The following is a 23,434-nucleotide window of genomic DNA, read 5'->3' as shown; positions in this document are numbered from 1 at the left end:
TCAAATACCATACTGAGTATTTGTCTTAAGAATTTGGATGCTTTGGTGTTGGGTCCAAATATATTTAAGATGGTTGAACCTTGCACTGAATCCTTTAATGTTACACAATGCCCTTGGTTTTCGTTGTTCTTGTTGTTGTTTTTACTGTTGTTGGTTTAACAAATCTGTTTTATCGGATACTCTTTTCTGCTTTTGCTTTCCATATGAAGGATTTATATTTTCCCATTCCTTTACTGTGAATCTGTAGCTGCCTTTAGCCATCAGTGTAGGTCTTTTCAAGGCAGGAGATGGTTGGGTCTTATTTTCCCAATCCAATTTGACATTTTATCTTTTAAGTGGAGCACTTAGGCTATTTGCATTCAAGGTTACAATAGTTTTGCGAGGTTTTATTCTTGTCATAGTGTTAGCTAGTTGTCTTGGAGTGCCAACCGTGTGGCTGCTTTAAAGGATCTCTGAGCTTTGTACTTGCGTATCTTTTTATGATGGTATCGTTCTTTCGTTGCCATGTTTAGAACTTCTTTGATCACTTCTTATAGACCTTTTCTATTGCTGACGAACTCCTAAGCATTTGTTTGCCGGGGAAGGACTTTATTTTTCTTCCGTTTATGAAGTTTAGCTTGGCAGAATATAAAACTCTTGATGGGGCATTGTCTTTTTTCATTAAGGAAGATTAAAATAGGCCCTTTTGCTTCTGGCTTACAGGGCTTCTGCTCAGTAGCCAGTTGTTAGTCTGATGAGATTTCCTTTACGGAAGATTGAAGCTTCTCTCTTGCCACCCTTAGGAATTTTTCCTTCATATTTATGTTGAATACTCTCATGACTAAATGACTTGGTGAGGTTCTTCTTGGAATTTGTCTTCCAGGAATTCTCTGGCTTCTTGTAGTCAGATGTCTAAATCTCTCCCTAAGCCAGAGATTTTTTGAGTTATTCTCTTAATTAGGTTTTCCATACATTTTGCTTTTTATTCTCCTCCTTCGATAAATGTCTAAAAGTCCTATGTTTTAATGCTTTACATAATCTCTTTTTCTAAAGGTTTTGCTCATTTTTTAAAATTATTTTTTGTTAACTTTTGTCTGACTAGGTTAATTTGAAAGACCTGTCTTCCAGCTCTGAAGTTTGTTCTCCCACTTGCTCTAGCCTATTGTTAAGTTTATCATCTCTAGGAATTTCTTTGATTAGTATCCTGAGTTGTCTTCATGATTTATTTGTGTCACTTTTTAGATTTCTGTTGGACCTCACTGAGCTTTATTTACTTACATTTTTATTTATTGAGACAGGGTCTCACTCTGCCGCCCATGCTGGAGTGCAGTGGTGCAATCTTGGCACACTGTAACCCCTACCCTCTGGGTTGAAGCTATTTTTCTTGCCTCAGCCGCCTGAGTTACAGCTGAGATTACAGGCCATGGCTGGCCTCTCACTGAGCTTTAAGGTGAGTATTTTGAATTATCTGGTATTTCAAATATTTGCTTTTGGTTAAAATTAACTGCTGGAGAGTTAGTGTGACTCTTTGGGAGTGCTGGAACAATCTTCTAAATACACTTTTGGGGTTTTTCTTTGGTTGCTTCTCATCAGGATAATTCCTTTCTTTTTATTTATTGTATTTACCCTTGTTTGCTCAGGAATCACCTGTCTCCCATGCCCATCCCACCGTGATCACACATAGGCCCCTTGGGGAGGCGTCTGCAATGTATGATGTTGTCTTTGACTTTGGTTGTGCTGTGTGCTTTCAGTGGCAGAGTCTACACAGGTTGCAAGAGTACTACTCACTGTTCAAGTTAGGTGGCACAGATGATAGCTGTTGCTAATGCAGATGTGTTTATACTCGATGCCTGTTTATTCAGAGAAACTCCACTGCCTAAGGCAATTGGCTGATCTGTGAAATGCACAGTGGTCTGAGCTCCCTGCTTAGCCCCACATGTCAGGATGGCTGGGACAACATGGGCAGGGCCGAACCAGGAAGGGCCACCTTAAAGTCCCCTAATGACACGCAAAAGTGTAAGTTCTGAGGGGACAGGGCTATACTGTACAGCTGCCAAGTGCCCAGAGGTGTGTCTAGGCGTGGAGTTGTTAAACCTCTGCTGCCCCAAGTTCTGCCCACAGGATGTGGGAGCAGCCTACATTTTGTAATCTAGGAGTGGGTGCTCCAAGTGTCTGAAGATACGTCAGGGTATCAAGTGAAGAGGGTTCTTCTGCACTGAGATCTTTGCAGCGGAGGGAAGGTTTGGCCCATGCTTCCAATCCAGGCTAGCGGAAGTAGAGTCTGCCTCCCTCCTTCCCTCACCACCAACGAGCCAGGGAAGAAGGCTGAGCCATCTAGCAACACAGGCAGACAGGTTTCGCGTCACAAAGCCGAGGCTCCCCCGGGGCTGCAAGTCTCTGCCCCTGACAAAACTTGGCTTTAGGCACTCTTTGCCTGCTTCAGTTCTACAATGATGTCTTCCTCTCAGGTCTGGATCTGGAAAAAGGCCTATAGCTTTTCCTGGTGTCTTTCTCCCTCACTGCTTCTCAGCCTCTCCACAAGTTAACTCTTTGGCTTGGTCTGAGTTCCACAGATCCACAATGGAACAGTGGGTCACAGAGTGGACTCTCTGCCTTTCTCACATACTGGGGCTTCACTGGCTTTTTTCGGCTGAATTCTGTCATTGGGTTTGCTTGCGCGCCTTTTCCTCTGCAGGATCTGTGGTGTCCTTCAGTGTACTCTATGCTGGTGAATTCTCATTTTCTTTATCATATTAAAGCTTGTGGAATTTATCTTTACACATGATTTTTGCTATTTCCAAATGGTGGAGGCACATTAAAAGCCTCTAATCTGCCGTTATGGAAAAAAAATCTATTTTTCAAATTTTAAGAGTTTAAGAAGGGTTGATGTTAACATTTCTTTCAATATTTGGTTACATTCATTAGTGTAGCCACCTAGTTCTGAGCTGTTCTTATTGGGAGTTTTTGGTTTTCGATTCCTTGTTGAATTCACTGAAGGACACCACAGGTCCTACAGGGGAGAAAGTTGGTAAGCAAACCCAATGACCGTAACCTCCTTTCTGTTACTCTGTTTTTCTAGGCACGCTGGCTGACGCCTGTCATCCCAGCACAGTGGGAGGCTGAGGCAGGAGGGTGACCTGAGCTCAGGAGTTCCAGAGCGGCTTGAACATGCCAAACCCCGTCTTTATAAAAATTAGCCTGGCGTGTGCCTAAGCCAGATTGTCTCCAGGAAGAAAAAATAAATTTATTCTATGTCTTCATCATTCAATCTTGGTACTTTATATGTTTATATATGTGTATCAATTTCTTCTGTTATCTAGTCTATTGGCAAGTAATTGCTCATTGCAGTCCCCTTTGACCCCTTTTGTATCTTAGCCTTTGGTTGTGATGTCTCCTCCTTTATTTCTTGTTATTTGAGTGTATTTTTTCTTGGTGTAGCTCAGAATTATTTTTCCTTTTCAAAAAGCTAACTTGGTTTTGTTGATTCCTTCTATTCTCCTCTTCTCTAATGATATCTCTGGTAATCTCTGTTATTTTGATTTATTATTGCTTCACTCTGCTACGTTGGAACTTTGTTTCCTTTCCAGTTACTCCGTATGCTGTATCTTCATTTTCATCTGAGTTTCGTTTCCTTGTTTTTCCCTTGTGACAGGGCCCTGCTCTGCCTCCCAGGCTGGACTGCGGTGGTGTGATCTCTGTTCACTGCAATCTTTGCTTCCCGGGTTCAAGCGTTTTTGCTGCCTCAGCCTTTCAACTAGCTGGGGATTTCAGGAGTGCTACCACATCTGGCTAATTTTTGTATTTTTAGTAGAGATGGGGTTTCACCACGTTGGCCAGGTTAGTCGGGAACTCCTGACCTCAAGTGATCCACCCACCTCGGCCTTTCAAAGTGCTAGGATTACAGGCACCGTGCCTTGCCTGTTTCGAGATATTTTTAAATTGCCATTTTAATTTATTCCTGTTCTAGTCATTTTTTTAAAAGAGTGTATTATTTTCCATGTATTCGTGAATTTTCTACTTGTCCTTTGTTACTGATTTTTTAGTTCTCTTATGCTCAGAAAATATATCTCATTATATTCTCAATCTTCCCACATTTTAAGACTTGTCAAGTCTTTTAAGAAATTTTTCTGTGTAAATGTCAAACCCATTCTTGAGAGATATTAAAGTGTACTATTACTGTTGTTTTCTGCCATTTCCCTTCTGACTTCTCATCACTTGCTTTGTGTTTAGATGTTGTACACACACACACACACACACACACACACACACACACAAAGAAATATGTGTGTAGATACACCTATATATCTGTATGTATATATAGGGATACAGACATATGTAGATCTATGTGTGTGGATGCTAGATGTAGATGCCTCTACATATATAAAGGTTTCTTTCCTAAAAAACATCATGAACTATGACCCAAATAAAACTGTAAAGACTGTAGCCTATTCTTGTGCCACTGAGTTTTGGCCAAAAAAGGTGGCCACTGTTCAAACTGTGTTCAAATGGGGCAAACACTGAGCTGTGACCATTCCAGCTGTTTCTGTACCTCAGTTCTGTTTTCCGTAAGTCACTTTGTTTTTCTGTCCATAAATCTTCTTCCACCAAGTAGCTTCACTGGAGCGTCAGAGCCTACGCAGGCTAGAGAGACTGTCCAACTTACGAATGAATTGTTCTTTGCTCAGTTAGTTCTTTTTTGTAAACACATAGGTAGGGAGTTGTATTGTTTTTTTTTTTTTTTTTTTTTTTTCTTCCTATTTTATAGTCCTTTTGACTCTCTCCTCTGGCGATCTTTGTCCTTGTTGACTTTTGGTGTGTATGTTTAGTGACATGACGTTAATTCTTTTCCCTTTGTTCTTTCTGCATTTACTATTGGTATTTTCTTCATGGTTACTCTGGAGGCCTATATAAAACACCTTGTAAGTCTGTCTTAAGCTGAGAACTGACCTACGGTTGCATCAACACTTTTACCTTCCCTCCCCTTTTGTTAACATTTTTATACAGTGTGTTCATTCATTATTCTGATTTATGTAAGAACATTACTCTGTACGCCTATATATTTACCTTTATCACGGAGTTCTTTTAGTGTTACCGTTCAGCATCACTGCTTTCAACCTAACTTCCTTTAGCATTCCTTGTAAGGTAGTTTCGGTGTTGAACATTCTTAGCTTTTGTCTGGAACCTCTTTGTTTTGCTTTTACTTCAGAAGAACAGTTTTGCTGGGTTTGACATTATTGGTTGGCATTTTTCTCCCAGCACTTTAAATATATAATTCCGTTGCCTTCTGGCCTGCGAGGTTTCAGCTGACAATTCTTTCAATACTTGTGTGAAGACTTCCCAGGCGTGACAGATTGCATTTTTCTTGCTGGTTTCAAATTTTCATTTGCATCGGACTTTTGACCATTTAATGATAATGTATTCTGGTGTAGACTTGGTACGGTTCACCTGATTTAGCATCTGTTGAGTATCGTGAATCTGGGTCCATTTCCCTCCCGGGAAGGAGGAGTTTTGAGCCATTAGTCCTTCAAATAGGGTATGTTTTTTCTTTCTCCTTCTCCCTGAAATTCTCATTTAATGTGCCGTGTTGACTCACAACATAAGTGGTGTTCATCAGTCACTTAACGCTTTCCTTAGTCTCTTCATCCTTTATTCCTTTAGTTCTTGGGTGGCTTAAGTTCAAATTTTATGTTTTAGAGTTCACATTTCTTTATTCTGCGTGTCCTGTTGCTCACTCTATTGAATTTCTAAAATTTCAATTACGGTATTTTTCAGTTTCAGAATTTGTTTTGTTCTTCCTCATCTCCATTCTGTGCCATTCCTTTTGTGTATCACTTTCCTGATTTCATTTAATTACGCGTGTGCCCTCTGGTAACTGACTAAACTTTTTTACAGTGACTTTTTAATTCTGCCAGGCAATACATAGATCTTCATTTCTTTATTGTCAGTTTCTAGAGATACGTCTCGTTCTTTATTTTTTTGAGACGGAGTCTCGCACTGTCTTTCAGGCTGTAGTGCAGTGGCACGATCTCGGCTCACTGCAACCTCCGCCTCCTGGGTTCAAGCAATTCTCCTGCCTCAGCCTCCTGAGTAGCCAGCACTGCAGGTGTGCGCTACCACACCTGGCTACTTTTTAGGTGTTTCCAGTCGAGACGGGATTTCACCATGTTGACCCGGATGGTCTTGATCTGCTGACCTCGTGATCCGCTTGCCTCAGCCTCCCAAAGTGCTAGGATTACCGGCGTGAGCCGTGGCACCGAGTCTGTTTTCTTCTTTTTAGCGTGGCTTATTTTCCTGATTCTTCATGTTCTGTATAGCTTTGTGTTTGTGTCTGTGCATTTGAAGCAACAGCTCTGTGTCTCGGTCTTTTCGGACTGGCTTTCACTAGGAAATATATCTACAAGTCATCCCAATGAGAACTCTGGACCTTTCTTCCTATCTGCCCTGGACATTTTTGTTAGTTGTTTTCAAAAACCTGTAATATCCTGCTCCTAAAAACAAGTGTGATCGTGTTATATCTGGCTGATGTGCGCAGTAAGAGAGAAATGGAACTTTGGGTTGGCACACAGGAATGCTGTGGGAGTATACACTGCTCTTTCCCCTTTCTCAGGCGTGCATCATTTTAAAATTTTACATACTTACGCTGGTCACAAAAAAGTGCCTCTCTCCTTAGCAGCCCTGGGCATCCATACTGTGTGCCAACTCTTTCTGTGTTCTCTATAAGACAGAAGCTAGAGCCTCAAGAAAGCGTACTGAAAGTCCAGGGACACTGAATCTTTGCCACACTCTCTCTTTTCCTTCACCTACCTCCTTTTGCTATGAGCTGTGCTGGAAGCTGGATAAGAAGCTAAATAAACTAGGTAAAAAAAAAAATGCTGTCCTGCTGGGCCAGGCGCGGTGTCTCACACCTGTAATCCCACCACTCTGGGAGGCTGAGGCAGGCGTATCACTTGATGCTGGGAGTTCGAGACCAGCCTGACCAATGTACAAAAATACAAAATTAGGCAGGCACAGTGGTGCATGCCTGTCTCTAAGAAAAATACAAAATTAGGCAGGCACAGTGGTGCATGCCTAGGTAATCCGAGCTACTCGGGAGGGTGAGGCAGGAGAACTGCTTGATCCTGGGAGGCAGAGCTTGTGGTAAGCCAAGATTGTGCCACTGCATTCTAGCCTGGGCTACAAGAGCAAAATTCCATCTGAAAAAGTAAGTTAGAAAAAAAAAAAAAAGAATACTTTTCTTACTGTTCATTTCAGTGTGGCTGTTCTCGGTTTGTGATTATCCAGGATAGTGCAAATGCTGAAAAGACTCTGAACTTCTCAAAAGGGAACTCTGATATATTATTTTAAATCCATGTTTATGTGGGGAAACAATATCTGCGACTTCTGTATTACTTCCTGGTGGATTTGGCAATCATTTAAAATAAGTTGTTATATAAATAAATATGTTAGCAAGCAATTACAAATTTCTTAAAATGAATAATAAATTTCAGCAAGGAAATGAGTAGTAAAAACAACAAATGTTAGCTACAGAAATAAAAAATACAGGAATCAGAATAAAAGATGGTGTATTGGCTCAATAGTACAATGTGTAAGACACAGAAAAAAAAATTCATTGACAAAGACAGAATTTCCTCTTTATTTTATCTGACCACAAAAGAGAAAATAAGCTGAAAAAAGTGAACAGAGTTGCAGAGACCTGTTGTTTCAGGATCCTCTGGGTGTTGCCTTTCTGGCCAAAAACCTGTGTGGGTAGTGGTGCTTTGGCCCAGGTTTTGCTCAGGCCTACTGTGCTTGCTGCACCCACTCAGCTTGGCAGGCTGCCCTTGGCTCACATCACTGGCTTGGGTCCCATGCCTGCCAAGGGCCAGCCAGATGTGGAGGGACAAGGGTTGTGTGAACAAGTGAATGCAGGGTCTGGCTACTGCACACAGCATGGTGGCTGCTGCACAAGGCTGGCTAGCTCCAGGTGCTGGGACAGGCATAAGCCCTCTGTGAGGCTGCAGATGAGTCAGGCACACCACAAGCAGCTTCCACAACTGCCACTGGGGAAAACAGTGGTAACCGGAAGTCTGGAACCTCCAGAAACCACAAGGCCCCAAAGAGGGACTCACAGTCGTGGCTCAGGGAGCTCCCAGGTCTGGAATCCCCGAAGGGCTGCAGCTCTTGTCTCCTCTTCACTCACAAGGTGGTGAGCAAAGGGCATGTGTTAGCCCTGCTTGTTTTACAGCTCTTTCAGCCCCACCATGCAGCAGGTTTCAAGTTCCTGTCCTGTGTCCGGGAAGAATGAAGTATGCAGACAAATGGAGGGTGAGCAAGACAAAGAGCAGCTTTACTAAGCAACACAACAGCCCTGGAGTGGGAAGCTCTTCTCCGGGTGCAGGCTGTCCTGTCATCTCTGCAGCTCCAAGCAGAGCGGACACCCTGGAAAGGATAGCTCCTTTCTGCAGCAGGTCACCTGATGTCTATTCAGCTCTGCCTGAGCCCAGGGCTCTTATGGGCCTCAGAAGGGAGGAAATGAATGCCAGGTGTTCCGTGGGTGGCTGCGGGCAGGCCCGGAAAAGGCACGACGAGTTCACACTGGCGTCTGTGGAACTGGCAGCCCAGTCCCCAGCCTCCAGGCCCTGCCTGACCTGAAAGTGGGGCCTCACCAGGGACCCACCCCCTTCCACTCAGGAAACCTGACTGCCTCCTGCTGCCTTTCATCACACCCAGGCTTGGAATGTAATACCTTGGAATGGAAATTCCAAGGGATACCTGCAGGCCAACGCGAGCTGCCCTCAGCTCCCCCATCAGCTTCCCTCTGCTCATCAGTGCCCAAAGTCCTGAGTGGGCCAAGAAGGTGGAAGGCTGGTATGTCCGCACTGCCTGGAGCATGAACACACCTAACCAGGCTGCCACAATGCCTAGGCTCAGCCCAATCCTTGTTCTGAGATCAAGGTAGGCATCAGGAGCTGGGAGAGGCCACGCAGCAGGACCATACACCTCCAAGCCTGTGGAAGAGGGGTTCTTCTTGGACCCTTGAGAGTGTAAAGATGCCTGGCTCTGCAGCTGCTCACGGGAAGGCACAGCTCCTGCCTTCTGGCACTCTCAGGAGCACAGGCAGGCCCAGGTCCACAGCCACGACTTGGGCGAATGCAGCTGGATTAGGAAGCTCCCACTCCATCATCTTGGAAGCAGGGGTGCTCCCATTTGTTCCCAGCTCCCAATGGCTCTGTGGAGTGTGAAGTTCAGGTAGTATGTAACTCAAACATCAGCATTAGTATGTGATTCAAACATCTACACATTTAAAAGAATTGAAATAATACACAGTATATTTTCTGACCAAAGGCAAACCAGGCCAAGTGCAGTGGCTCATGCCTTTTTTTTTTTTTTTTTTTTTTTTGAGACAGAGTCTCGTATTGTCTCCCAGGCTGTAGTGCAGTGGGGTGATCTCGGCTCACCGAATTGTCCGCCTCCTGGATTCAAGTGATTCCTCTGCCTCAGCCTCCCGAGTAGCAGAGACTACAGGCATGCACCATGACACCCAGCTACTTTTGTTGCATTTTTAGTAGAGAGGGGTTTCACTATGTTGGCCAGGATGGTCTCCATCTCTTGATCTTGTGACCTGCCCAGCTTGGCCTCCCACCCGACTCTACTAAAAATACCGTAATTATCCAGGCATGCTGGCGCGGGCCTGTAATCCCCACTACTCAAGAGGCTGTGGTAGGAGAATCGCTTGAACCCAGGAGGCCGAGGTTGCAGTGAGCTGAGATTGCGCCACAGTACTCCAGCCCGGTGACACAGTGAGACTCCGTCTCAGGGAAAAAAAAAAAAAAAAAGTCAAACCAAAGTAGACATCAATGTTACACCAAAATAATAGCCAGAAAGCCTCCCCAATCCCAATACCTGGAAATTAAACACCTCTAAAGAATACAGGAATCTAAGAGAAAATCCTAAATGACATTTTAAGAATACGTAAAGCTGAATGAAAATTAAAATACGACATCTCAAAATATGTGGGCTATAAGGAAAGCTGTGAAAAGGGATTTATTTCACGAAATGCATGTACAGAAAATAAAAAATTATTATTATTTGAGACAAGGTCCCACTATGTCGCCCAGGCTGGACAGCAGTGACACCATCACAGTTCACTGCAGGCTCAAGCAGGCCTACTGCCTCAGTTTCCTGAGACGGTGCAACTACAGGCACCCAACATCATGCCTAATGATTTAATTTTTGTAGACAATTATATTATCCAGGCTGGTCTTGAACTCCGGGGCTCAAGCAATCCTCCTGCCTTGGAATCACAAAGTGCCGGTGTTACAGGCATGAGCTACTGTGTCTGGCTGAAAATAGTTTATGGAGGAGAAGAAAAATCAATAAAACTTGGTGAAAAACAGTAGAAGACAAAAATAAAAGATAATTTTGCTTAGAAAAAAACTGGCAAGTGAAATCATAAAGTAGCAATAAGAAATAATATATGTTACTGCAGATACTATACTACTGAATGGATAATAAACATCCTAAGAGGAATTTTGTAACTTAAAAGAAACAATACTTTTTCAAAACTCACAAAGTGGCAACTCAATCAAGATGAAAGAGGTAATCTAAATAATTCTTTGACAATTACAGAAACTGAATTTGTACTTGAAAAGTCCAAAAAAGAAGACCCAGAATATTATGGCATTACTGGACCTTTGAACCAAAGATTTTAGGAATTAACATGAAGTTTACACAGTGTCTTCAGAAAGTGGGCAGAACACTTATATTCAAAATAAGGCCACTCTTAATGCTGATACAAAACTAGAAAAAGACAATAACCCCACTTATGTATATAGGTGTTAAAATCAACAACATTTTAGTGAAGTAAGCTCAGCAAATACAAAACGAAATGTGCATACAAGGCAAAGAGTGTGGTTAAGGCTCATCTACGCAAAGCTGCTTCCACACTGAAAATCAGTTAACGTAATCTGCTAGAAAGAAAAGTCATATGGTTGATATCAACAGATGCAGAAAAATGACAGCACCTGAAAATTTCAACACTCAATGCTAGAACCTGCTGGGAAACTAAGAATGGAGGAGAACTTATTCTTAATAGAGAGTATTTCCTAATAAAATTACAGCTAACATTGTACTACTAAGAAAATTACGTGTTTTTTTTTTTCTTTAAAGATTGGAGACAAAGGAAAGCAAGACTGTCCATTCTCGTCATTTTTATTTAACACAATATTGGGAGTTCTAGCTGCTGTGATAAAGAAAAATAAGCAAGTGATTGACATACAGGAAGGGAGGAGCACACACTCTTCTTTCTTGCAGCTTGTACACACAGAAAATGCAAAAGAATTGCCAAAACCTTTTTGAACTAATAAACGAGTTCTGCAAGGTTACAGGGTATTAGAATTATAGGTAACCACAGTGGATAGACTTAATTATAGGTAGCCACAGTGGATACCTATATGCAAGGTATCACACATAGGCCAGGAGACCAGTCTGACAAGCCCACTGCAGCCTGGTACACACTGCTTGGGGGCTGACCTTCCACTGCCACTGCCAGCGCCATCAGTCATGCTACATCAGTTGTCCGGAGGCCCAATAACCTACCCACATGCCCAGCACACAGCTGCCACTATTCCATCAGTGTAGGCCACCTGGGGGCCGAAGCATTGGCCTGCTTGGACACACTAACACTTGTGCCATTGCAGCTCACATTGAAGCCCAAAGATATAATTGTTCAGTCCACTGCTGCCACTACTGGGGCCTGCAGTCTGGCCAATCTGGCATCCCAGTCCCCAGTGAAATTGCAGTACAGCCTCCAATACCAACTGCACCCACAGCCAGTGAAAAAGTCTCAGATGCCCTTTACAACCAAGAAATCGTAAAGCGAATATCCTACTGCATGAACCCAGAATTAAAGCCAAAGTGCCTTACCCAACCAATGCTAGATTCATCCTCAGAAATATGTCCTTCCCTATAGAAAACTGGAAGGGACTGATATGGCAGTTATGCTGGTATCGATGAAAGGACACATGAGAAAGCTAGTTAATATGACATTTCCAAAGGACACAATAATTCTCCACAAATAGAACCGAATCAAAAAGATATTCATGAAATGGCAGAAAAAGACATTAGTAACTATAAAGAAGCTCAGAGAGAAAGAAGATTTTAAAAACCAGAAACAAAAGCGAGTCAGTATATGAATGAGTAATATACCAGTTTAGTTTTTATTACAACTAAATTCTGGAAATGAAAAATTCTTTTAACGAACTACACACACTAGGTTTGGAAGCAGCAAGAATAGACTAGATTGAGCAAAAGAAAGAAAGAAAGAAGAAAGAAAGAAAGAAAGAAAGAAAGGAAGAAAGAAAGAAAGAAGGAAAGAAAGAAAGACAGAAAGAGGAGAAGGAAAGAAAGAAAGGAAGGAAGGAAGAAAGAAAGAAAGCCTCAGAACTTGAAAACAAGTCTTTAGAAATTCATAAAGCAGACATACACTTTTAAAAGAATAAAAAAGAAATAACAAAATCTTTACGATATATAGGACACCATAAGATGATCAAATATATAAACTACAGGGATCTCAGCAGACGAAAAACAACAAAAGGATTCACAACCTGTTTAGCAAAATAATAAATGAAACTTCCCAAGTCTAGCAGTACAGCCTCCAATACCAACTACACCTTCATACTATTAGAACAAAAGAACAGCAGTCAGAAACTCTTTGGATTGAGAGTTTCACAGCAAGCACAGCTGAACCTGGGACAGTCCCGCTCTGCAGGGGAGGGTTGTCCACCACTGCGGAGACGCTCCACCACTACAGAGGTAGTCCGCCATTGCTGAGACGGCTCGCTGTTGCCAAGGCAACCTGCCGTAACAGTGAGAGTCTGCCATTACAGAGGTGTGCCACCAATGCTGAGACAGTTCTAACTACACCCATATAAACAGGACTGCAGGGAAGTTTACACAGCAGTTGGGCAGAGCCCAGAGTATCTCAGCAAAGCCTCTGTAGACAGACAGTGACTAGGCTGCCTCCTTGCTGCACAGGGCAACCCTGAAAAAAGGCAGCAGCACAACAGAAACTCATAAAGCCCTAACTCACTGGGACAGAGCACCTGGGGGGGAAAAAAGAGGTGCTCATGAGTTCTGCTGCAAAGACCTAAACGTACCTGCCCAGCAGCCCTGAATGAAAAACGGAGCTCACAACTCAGCACTTGAGGTCATATAAAGGACAGACTGTCCCTCAAACAGCTCCCTGATCCCAGTATATCCAAAGAGTCACCTCATAAAGGAGAGATCAGACTGACATTTAGCGGGTATCCTTCTGGGACAAAGACAGCAGGAAAAGAAACTGGTGGCAATCGCTACTGTTCTGCAGCTGCTGCAGGTAATCCCCAGGCAAGCAGGACCTGCAGTGGACCTCAGCAGCCCTACAGCAGAGGGCCCAGACTGTTAGAAGGAAAACTAAGGAACAGAAATAACTTCATTATCAACAAATTGGATGTCCACTCAGAGACCCAATCTGAAAGTCAGCAACTACAAAGACGACAGACAGGTGGATAAATCCACAAAGATGGAAAGAAACCAGTGCAAAAAGGATGAAAACACGTGAAACCAGAACACTTCTCCTCCTAAAAGGGATCACAACTCCTCACCAGCAAGGGAACAAGACTGGATGGAGAATGAGTGTGATGAAATGACAGAATCAAACTTCAGAATGTGGGTAATAAGGAACTTCCGTGAGCTAAAGGAACATGTTCTAACACGATGCAAAGAAACTAAGAACCTGGAAAAAAGATTTGATGAAATGCTAACAAGAATAAACAAACTAGAGAGCAATATAAGTCAATCGATGGAGCTGAAAAACACAACACGACAACTTCCTGAAGCATGCACAAGCTTCAACAGCCAAATTAACCAAGCAGAAGAAAGGATATCAGAGGACAAAGATCAACTCAATGACATAAATCGAGAAGGCAAGATTAGAGAAAAAGGGGTCAAAAGGAATGAACAAAGTTTCCAAGAAATGTGGGACTATGTGAAAAGACCTAATCTACGTTTAGATAGGTGTACCTGAATGTGATGAAGAGAATGAATCCAAGGCAGAAAATACTCTTCAGGATATTATCCAGGAAAGCTTCCCCAACCTAGCAAGGCAGGCCAATATTCAAGATCAGGAAATACAGAGAGCACCACAAAGATATTCCTCATGAAGAGCAACCCCAAGGCACATAATCGTCGGATTCACCAGGGTTGAAATGAAGGAGAAAATGCTAAGGGCAGCCAGAGACAAAGGTCAGGATACCCGCAAAGGGAAGCCCATCAGACTCACAGCAGATCTCTCAGCAGAAACCGTACAAGCCAGAAGAGAGTGGCGGCCAATATTCAACATCCTTAAAGAAAAGAACTTTTAACCCAGAATTACATATCGAGCCAAACTAAGCTTCATTAAGTGAGGGAAAAATAAAATCCTTTGCGAACAAGCAAGTACTCAGAGATTTCATCACCACCAGGACTGCTTTACAGGAGCTCCTGAAAGAGGCTCTACACTTTCAACCAGTACTAGCCACTCCAAAAATAAACCAAATGGTAAGGGGCATCAACACAATGAAGAATCTACATCAACTAATGGGCAAAACAGCCAGCTAGCATCAAAATGGCAGTATCAAATTCACACATAACAATATTAATCCTAAATGTAAATGGACTAAATGCCCCAATCAAAAGACACAGACTGGCAAATTGGATAAAAAGCCAAAACCCATCAGTGTGCTGTATCCAGAACACCCATCTCACATGCAAGGATACACAAAGGCTCAAAGAAAAGGGATAGAGGAAGATTTACCAAGCAAATGGAGAGAAAAAAAAAAAAAAGAAAAGAAAAAAGAAAAAAAGAAAAGCAGGAGTTGCAATTCTCGTCTCTGATAAAATAGACTTTAAAGCAACAAAGATCAAAAGAGACAAAGAAGGACACTACACTACATAATGGTAAAAGGATGAATGCAACAAGAAGAGCTAATAATCTGAAATATGTACGCACCCAATACAGGAGCACCCAGATACTAAGGCAAGCTCTTAGTGACTTACAAAGAGACTTAAACTCCCACACAATAATAGTGGGAGACATTGACACCCTATTGTCAATATTAGACAGATCAACCAGACAGAAAATTAATGAGGATATCCAGGACTTAAACTCAGACCTGGGACAAACCAACCTAATAGACATTTACAGAACTCTCCACCCCAAATCCATAGAATATACATTCTTCTCAGCACCACATCACACCTACTCTAAAATTGACCACATAACTGGAAGCAAATCACTCCTCAGCAAATGCAAAAGAAGGGAAATCATAACAAACAGTCTCTCAGACCACAGTGCAATCAAGTTAGAACTCAGAATTCAGAGACTAACTCAGAAACGCAAAGCCTCATTGAAACTGAACAGCTTGCTCTTGAATGTTGACTGGATACACAATGAAAGGAAAGCAGAAATAAAGATGTTCTTTGAAACCAACGAGAATGAAGACACAACATACCAGAATCTCTGGGACACTTTTAAAGCAGTCTCTAGAGGAAAATATATAGCAATGATGCCCACATGAGAAGAAAGGAGAGATCTAAAATTGACACCCTATCGTCAAAATTGAAAGAGCTGGGAAAGCAAGACAAAACCCTCAAAACCTAGCAGAAGACAGGAAATATCTAAGATCAGAGCAGAACTGAAGGAGATGGAGACACAAAAAAACCTTCAAAATATCAATAAATCCAGGAGCTCGTTATTTGAAAAGATCAACAAAACAGACAGACCACTGGCCAGATTAATTAAAAAAAAAAGAGTATAACCACATTGATGCAATAAAAAATGATTAAGGGGATATCACCACAGATTCCACAGAAATTCAAACCATCATCAGAGATTATTACAAAGAACTCTACACACATAAACTAGTAAACCTGGAAGAAATGGATAAATTCCTGGACACTTGCCTCCTCCCAAGCCTAGACCAGGAAGAAGTCAAAACCCTGAATAGACCAGTAACAAGGTCTGAAGTTGAGGCAGCAATTAAGAGCCTACCACACAAAAAAAGCCCAGGTCCAGATGAGTTCACAGCCAAATTCTACCAAACATACAAAAAGGAGCTGGTATCATTCCTTCTGAAAATATTCCAAATAATCCAAAAAGAGGGAATCCTTCCCAAATCGTTTTATGAGACCAACATCATCCTAATACCAAAACCTGGTAGAGACTCAACAAGAAAACAAACTTCAGGCCAATATCAATGATGAACATAGATGCAAAAATCTTCAATAAAATACTAGCAAGCTGACGGCCACAGCACATCAAAAAGCTTATACATCACGATCAAGCAGGATTCATCCGGGGATGCAAGGCTAGTTCAACATACGCAAGTTCATAAACGTAATTCACCACATAAACAGAACCAAAGACAGGAACCACATGATTACCTCAATTGATGCAGAGAAGACCTTTGACAAAATCCCACAGCCTTTATGCTAAAAACCCTCAATAAACTAGGTATTGATGGAATGTATCTAAAAATAATAAAAGCTATTTATGACAAACCCACAGTCAATATCACACTGAATGGGCAAAAACTGGAAGCATTCCCTTTGAAATCTGGGACTAGACAAGGATGCCCTCTCTCACCACTCCTTTTCAATATAGTACTGGAAGTTCTAGCCAGAGCAATCAGGCAAGAAAAAGAAATAAAGGGTATTGGAATAGGAAAGGAGGTAGTCAAATTGTCTCTATTTGCAGACGACATGACTGTATATCTAGAAGACCCCATCGTCTCAGCCCAAAGTCTCCTGAAACTGATAAGCAACTTCAGCAAAGTCTCAGGATACGAAATCAATGTGCAAAAATCACAAGCATTCCTATACCAGTAACAGACTTAAAGAGAGCCAAATCAAGAAAAAACTACCATTCACAATAGCTACAAAGAAAACAAAATACCTAGGAATACAACTAACAAGGAACGTAAAGGACCTCTTCAAGGAGAACTACAAACCACTGCTCAACAAAATATGAGGACACACACCGATGGAGAAACATTCCATGTTCATGGTTAGGAGAGCCCGCAGAGCCAAGTCAATTCTAAGCAAAAAGAACAAAGCAGGAGGCATCACGCTACCGGACTTCCAACTGTACTATAGGCATCCCCAAACTATGGCCTGCGGGCCGCATGCGGCCCCCTGAGGCCATTTATCTGGCCTCCCACCGCACTTCAGGAAGGGGCACCTCTTTCACTGGTGGTCAGTGAGAGGAGCACAGTATGTGGCGGCCCTCCAGTGGTCTGAGGGACAGTGAACTGGCCCCCTGTGTAAAAAGTTTGGGGACACCTGCTATACTACCAGGATACAGTAATCAAAACAGCATGGTACTGGCAATAAAACAGAGATATAGACCAATGGAACAAAACAGAGGCCTCGGAGGCAACACAACCTATCTACAACCGTCTGATCTTTGACAAACCTGACAAAGACAAGCAACAGGGAAAGGATTCCCTGTTTAATAAATGGTGTTGGAAAAACTGGCTAGCCATGTGCAGAAAGCAGAAACTGGACCCTTTCCTGACACCTTACACTAAAATTAACTCCAGATGGATTAAGGACTTAAACATGAGACCTAACACCATAAATATCTTAGAAGACAATCTAGGCAAAACCATTTGGGACATAGGCGTAGGCAAGGACTTCATGACCAAAACACCAAAAGCATTGGCAACAAAAGCCAAAACAGACAAATGGAACCTAATCAAGCTCCACAGCTTCTGCACAGCAAAAGAAACGTCATTAGAGTGAATCAGCAACCAAAAGAATGGGAAAAAAATTTTGCAGATTACCCATCTGACAAAGGGCTGATATCCAGAATTCACAAAGAACTAAAACAGATTTACAAGAAAAAAACAAACAAGCTCATTCAGAAGTGGGCAAAGGATATGAACAGACACTTTACAAAATAAGACATATATGAGGCCAACAAACATATGAAAAAATGCTCATCATCCCTGGTCATTAGAGAAATGCAAATCAAAACTACAGTGAGATACCATCTCACACCAGTCAGAAAAGCAATCACTAAAAAATCGAGATAACAGATGCTGGAGGGGATGTGGAGAAATAGGAACACTTTTACACTGTTGTTGGGAGTGTAAATTTGTTCAACCATTGCGGAAGACAGTGTGGCGATTCCTCAAGGACCTAGAAATAGAAATTCCATTGGACCCAGCAATCCCATGACTGGGTATATATCCAAAGGATTATAAATCGTTCTACTATAAGGACACATGCACACGAATGTTCACTGCAGCACAGTTCACAATAGCAAAGACCTGGAAACAACCCAAATGCCCATCAATGACAGACTGGACAGGGAAAATGTGGCACAAATACACCACGAATATTACGCAGCCATCAAAAACTATGAGTTCATGTCCTTTGTAGGGACATGGATGAACCTGGAAGCCATCATTCTCAGCAAACTGACACGGGAGCAGATAATCCAACACCACATGTTCTCACTCATAGGCGGGTGTTGAACAACGAGAACACATGGACACAGGGAGGGGAGCACTACACACTGGGGTCTGTTGGGGGGAAACAGGGGAGGGATAGTGTGGGGTGGGGTGTTGGGGAGGATGGCATGGGGAGAAATGTCAGATATAGGTGAGGAGGAGGAAGGCAGCAAATCACACTGCCATGTGTATACCTATGCAACAGTCTTACATGTTCTTCACATGTACCCCAAAACCTAAAATGCAATAAAACAAAAAAGAAACTTGAGACCAGTCTGTCCAACATAGTGAAACCCCATCTCTAGTAAAAGTACAAAATATTAGCCAGGTGTTTGTGGTGTTGTGCACCCTGCAGTCCCAGCTACTAAGGAGGCCGAGGCAGGAGAATGCTGTGAACCTGGGAGGCGGAGGTTGCATTGAGTCAAGATCACGCCATTCATCACACTCCAGCCTGAGCAACGAGTGAGACTCCACCTCGAAATGAAAAACGAATAAAGAAAACACCCTGACTTTGCATCACCTGTTTCATTTTTGACTGAAGTGTTGGACCAGTCCTGATGAAAATTAATTGCAGGTAAGTAATGATAGACTCTTGGGTCTCCAGCTTAAAAAGAAAAATAATTTAAATCAGCTGGGCATGGTGGCATTACGTCTGTAGTCCCAGCTACTCAGGAAGGTGAAGTGTGAGGATTACTTGAGCCCAGCGGTCAAAGCTGCAGTGAGCCATGATTGCCTCACTGCACTCCAGAGAAAGACATTGTCTGAAAAAATAATTAAAATTATAATTTAAAAAAATACAAAAGGCTCAGCATAGTGGATCACACCTATAATGTAGGCACTTAGGGAAGCTGATGTGGGATGTCCAGTTGAGCCCAGAAGTTCAAGATTAGCCTCATACAGTGAGATACTAACTCAATTTAAAAAATTAAACACACACACACACACACACACACACACAATCTTATAATAACAAGCAAAAAAAAAAAAAAAAGAAAAGACAAAGAAAAAAAACTCCACAAGAAACTAGAAATTAATACCAATGGGAACGGGAACTTTGGAAACTATATATATGTGGCAATTAAAGAACATACTCTTTAACAACCACTGGTCAATGAAGAAAAAGATTCAAATGAAAAAAAAATTATTTAAATAAATAAAAATGGAAACAACAGTCCAAAATCTGTTTAATATAACGAAAGCAGTTTAAAAAAGAGAAGTGTGTGACAATAAGCGCATGCATCAACATAGTACAAAGATCTTAACTAAGCAATCTAATGATGCATCTATTAGAACAACAGTAACAATCCAACCCAAAATTAGCACAAGAAAAGAAATAATAAAGGTGACAGCAAAACTCGAAAAAAAAAAAAAAGACTAAAAAAAGAATACAGTGGATCAAGGAACACAAAGTCGGTTCTTGAAAATATAAAACTGATCAACTACTAGCTAAGCTAACCAAGGAAAGAACAAAAACAAATAAATACAAATAGAGGTATAAAAGGAAATATTACATCTGATACCAGAGAAAAGACAAAAGATGATGTGCGATTCTTAGGAACACGTATAAACTAAATGGAAAATTCAGAAGTAATGGATGAATTTCTGGAAACATACAAACTATCTAGAGTGAATCAAGAATAAAAAAATCCTGAACACCTGACAGGGATTGATATTGATTCATTAACAACAAGCCTCCCACAAAGAAAAGCTGAAGACCAAATGGATTCTCTGCTGAATTCTACTAAACATGTAACAAAGAATAAATACCAATCTTCCTATTCCAAAACATTGATGAAGGAATTATCCCCGACTCATTCTGTTAGACCAGCATTAACTGATAACCAAAACCAGAAAACACACAACAAAAGTCTACAGACCATAATCTTTGATGAGCACATCTACTTCCTCTTGGATCAGAAGAATTAACGTCATTAAATTGAACACACTGACCCAAACCAGAAAACACACAACAAAAAAGAAAACTGCGGACCATTATCCCTGATGAATCGCATCCCATGCCCACGGATTCGGGGTATGTCATTAAATTGAACATTCTGCTCAAAGTTATCTGCAGAATCAGTCCAATCGCTTTTGACGTACCAATGCCATTTTTCACAGACATCGACAAAACAATCCTGAAATTCATGTGACACTAACAACAAAACTGGCTAAATAGCCAGAACAGTCCACACGACAAAGAGACTACCTGACTTAAAAATGTATTACCAGGGTACAATAACCAAAAGAACATAGTATTGATATAAAAAGACACATAGATCAATGGAAGCAAATTAGATAACCCAGGAATATATCCTGCTATTTACAGCCAAGTGACTTTCTTTTTTTTAAGAAAGAAAAAAAAAAATGAAAAGAAGAAACACTTGAAAAAGCACACCATCTTTACTAAATGGTGGTGGGGAAAGTCGTACATCCATATGTAATAGAATGAAACTAGAGCTCTTTCCTTACAGAATGACAAAATCATCTCCAGGCTAGATGCACTGGATCATGGCTGGCATCACAGCACTCTGAAAGGCTGAAGTGCGCGGATCACTTGTCAGGAGTTCCAGACTCTTGTATCTCTTGTAAAGAAGGAATTTTCACCATGTTGCCCAGCATGATCTCAAACTCCTGGGCTCAAGTGATTCACCTGCCACGGCTCCCAAAGTGCTGGGATTACAGGTATGAGCCACTGAGCCTGGTCCAAGTACATTATGTTAAGTGAAATAACCCAGATGTGGAAAGGTAAATATTGCATGCTCTCATTCATATATGAGGGCTAAAAAAATGATTTCATACAGGCAGAGAGCAGAATGATATACTAAACGCTGGGAAGGATGGATGACTGGGAGGGAGCTGATAAAGACAGGTAGGTTAATGGGTACAAAGATACAGTTACAGAAAAGGTATTTCTATTATCCCACAGCAGTACAGATGAGTAACTGCAGTTAATAACAATGTATATTTCAAGTTCGAAAGAGAAGAAGACTTGAATTTTCCCTTACCCATAGATACGATAAATCCTCAAAGTAATGGACACTCAAAATATCCTGATTTAAGAATTACATATTCTATACATATACCAACATATCACATGTACCCCACATATATGGGTAACATATTACATATCAATTTTTAAAAATGAAATAATCTGCAGTAATAAGATCTGAACAGGATCTGCATACTGATCATTATAAAAGCCAATGGAAACAATCAACAAGGACTGAAATGAAGAGAAATATATGGATTGGGATACGCAACATATTAAAGATACTAATTTTCTTAATTTTATTAACCTATTAATTACACTGTAAGCATATTTATGTAGATATGTATTCTAGACATGAGAACATTGTTGGCCCAACATATCAAAATCACAGTAAGGTTTTCTGCAGCCCTAGACAAGCTTATTCTAAAATTTGTAGGGAGAGGCAAAGATTCTGCAAGACGTAAAACAATCTTTATAAAGAATAAAGAAAAACTGCTTTGCTGTATATTGAGACCTATTACATAACTACAGTAAACCAGAGAGTGCGGCACTGGTGCAAAGATGAACAGATATAAAAATGCACCAGGAGGGAGGCGGGGCCGCGCAGGCGCTGTGAGAGGCGGTAGCGGCGGCGGCGGCGGCGGTGGCAGCGGCAGCGGTGAAGGGGTTCCGGGGAGATGGTGCTGATCAAGGAATTCCGTGTGGTTTTGCCATGTTCTGTTCAGGAGTATCAGGTTGGGCAGCTTTACTCTGTTGCAGAAGCCAGTAAGAATGAGACTGGTGGTGGAGAAGGAATAGAAGTCTTAAAGAATGAACCTTATGAGAAGGATGGAGAAAAGGGACAGTATACACACAAAATTTATCACCTGAAGAGCAAAGTTCCTACATTCGTGAGGATGATTGCTCCCGAGGGCTCCTTGGTGTTTCATGAGAAAGCCTGGAATGCATACCCCTACTGTAGAACAATTGTAACGAATGAATATATGAAAGATGATTTCTTCATTAAAATCGAAACATGGCGCAAACCACACTTGGGAACATTAGAAAATGTACATGGTTTAGATCCAAACACATGGAAAACTGTTGAAATTGTCCATATAGATATTGCAGATAGAAGTCAAGTTGAACCAGCAGACTATAAAGCTGATGAAGACCCAGCATTATTCCAGTCAGTCAAGACCAAGAGAGGCCCTTTGGGACCCAACTGGAAGAAGGAGCTGGCAAACAGCCCTGACTGTCCTCAGATGTGTGCCTATAAGTTGGTGACCATCAAATTCAAGTGGTGGGGACTGCAAAGCAAAGTAGAAAACTTCATTCAGAAGCAAGAAAAACGATATTTACAAACTTTCATCGCCAGCTTTTTTGTTGGATTGACAAGTGGATTGATCTCACAATGGAAGACATCAGGAGAATGGAAGACGAGACTCAGAAAGAACTAGAAACAATGCGTAAGAGGGGTTCCGTTCGAGGCACGTCGGCTGCTGATGTCTAGATGAGTCCCCTGTAGGGTCAGAGACAATATCAAACTGTTTACGTAACCAAGGTCAAGTGAGGGGGACAAGCGCGGCCAGTGATGAGTGAAGAAGAATCTGAGCAGTACCTTGCAGTGTTGACGTTTCCCAGATGTGTGCTTGTGATGTCACACACACGCACAGGTTCTCAACCCCGTGTGTATATATGTATGTGTGCGTATGTCTGTAGCTGTATATAAACCGCATGTAGAGCTACAGATCCAGATACACACACTTGTGTATATATGTACATACAGACATACTGAAGGCATTAGTACAATTTCTCCAAAGTACTGTACCTATCTTCAGCAAGAATGCAAAAGAAAATATTTTCAATATATATACCTGGAACAGATTTTAATAATTATCAGAGTAATACCATTAATGGACAAATTGACTGCAATGTAATACTAGCTGGTATGTTTCATAAATGTCAAGTTGTG

At 41.6% G+C, this 23,434-nt stretch overlaps 1 pseudogene; it reads left to right on the top strand.

The window, feature by feature from the left end:
• Nucleotides 1-22,087: 22,087 nt before the first annotated feature.
• LOC141583001 (phosphatidylinositol transfer protein beta isoform pseudogene) lies at nucleotides 22,088-23,434 on the top strand (annotated as a pseudogene).

The sequence above is a fragment of the Saimiri boliviensis genome, chromosome Y (assembly GCF_048565385.1).
Source record: "Saimiri boliviensis isolate mSaiBol1 chromosome Y, mSaiBol1.pri, whole genome shotgun sequence".
In the NCBI taxonomy this organism is placed as follows: domain Eukaryota; kingdom Metazoa; phylum Chordata; class Mammalia; order Primates; family Cebidae; genus Saimiri; species Saimiri boliviensis.
The sequence above is the reverse complement of the archived record's forward strand: the minus strand, read 5'-3'. Positions and strand labels throughout refer to the sequence as shown.